Source organism: Pteropus medius, unplaced genomic scaffold (assembly GCF_902729225.1).
Source record: "Pteropus medius unplaced genomic scaffold, Ma_sr-lr_union100, whole genome shotgun sequence".
NCBI lineage: Eukaryota > Metazoa > Chordata > Mammalia > Chiroptera > Pteropodidae > Pteropus > Pteropus medius.
Genome location: NW_024342538.1, coordinates 334,200 through 335,394, shown reverse-complemented (window position 1 = coordinate 335,394; position 1,195 = coordinate 334,200). Strand labels below are relative to the sequence as shown.

The following is a 1,195-nucleotide window of genomic DNA, read 5'->3' as shown; positions in this document are numbered from 1 at the left end:
CATTTTTTAATTGGATTATTTGGGTTATTTTTGGTGTTGAGTTGTATGAGGTCTTTATATATTTTGGATATTAACCCCTTGTCCCATGTATCATTAGCGGATATCTTCTCCCAACAGTCAGTTGTCTTTTTGTTTTGTTGATATTTTCCTTTGCTGTACAATAACTTTTTAGTTTGATGTAGTCTAGAAATTGGAAATATTTTGTTATAAAATACCTATATTACAAGTGAAGTGGTGTGTTGTTATTTGATGGAGGACTTTGCCTGGTTATAAAAATATATTGCAAATGTTAGGGCAACCACTAAAAAATTTTACAAAGAAGAATAATAGGTAAGCTAAGAGAGGAGAGAAAATTGAATAATATATTATACTAGTTTAAAACCAGAAAATTCAGAAAAAAGGTGACAAAAACAAAGGATAATTGCAGTGAAAACTGTTTCAAAGTAAATATTAATACATATTTATAAAAATCATTTTAGTCTACAGTCATGCCACCCTGAACGTGCCTGATCTCATCTCATCTCGGACGCTAAGCAGAGTCAGACTTGGTTAGTACTTGGATGGGAGACCACCTCGGAATACCAGGTGCTGTAGGCATCAAAAAAATAATTAATTAAATAAATAAATAAATAAATAAATAAATAAATAAATAGATAGATAGATAGATATCATTTTAAATGGAAATGGTCTAAATATCAATTAAACACAATTATCAAAGTGGATAAAAAAACAGCTGTACATTGTGCATGAGAAACTCACTTTAAATATGGAGACTTAGATTGAAAACAAAGAAATTACAATGAAATAACATGTTAAAACCAATCTAAACAAAGCTAATATTGCTATATTAACTTCAAACAAAGCTGACTTCAGAAAAAGAAAAATTATCAGGGATAAAGAGAAATGTATTTGTCAGGGCTCCTCAGAAACAGAAACAATAGGATCTGTATATAGAGAGAGTTGCCAATGGAGTCACCAGCTGGTTAAGTTTATGATAGTCCATTGACATTCTTCAAGATCCATCTGTCTTCTGCACAGGCCAAATAGGTAAGTTGAATGGGAATGTGGTGGGAACCATCACCCCTGCATCTTTCAAGTACTTGATGATGGTACTAATCTCTGCAATCCCTCCAGGGATGCAGTATTGCTTCTAATTTATGATTTTCCTAGACAGAGGCAATTTGAAAGGCCTTTC

At 32.1% G+C, this 1,195-nt stretch overlaps 1 pseudogene; it reads left to right on the top strand.

Moving 5' to 3' along the window:
• The first annotated feature begins 478 nt into the window (after nt 1–478).
• LOC120605448 (uncharacterized) lies at nt 479–597 on the top strand (annotated as a pseudogene).
• Nucleotides 598–1,195: the final 598 nt, after the last annotated feature.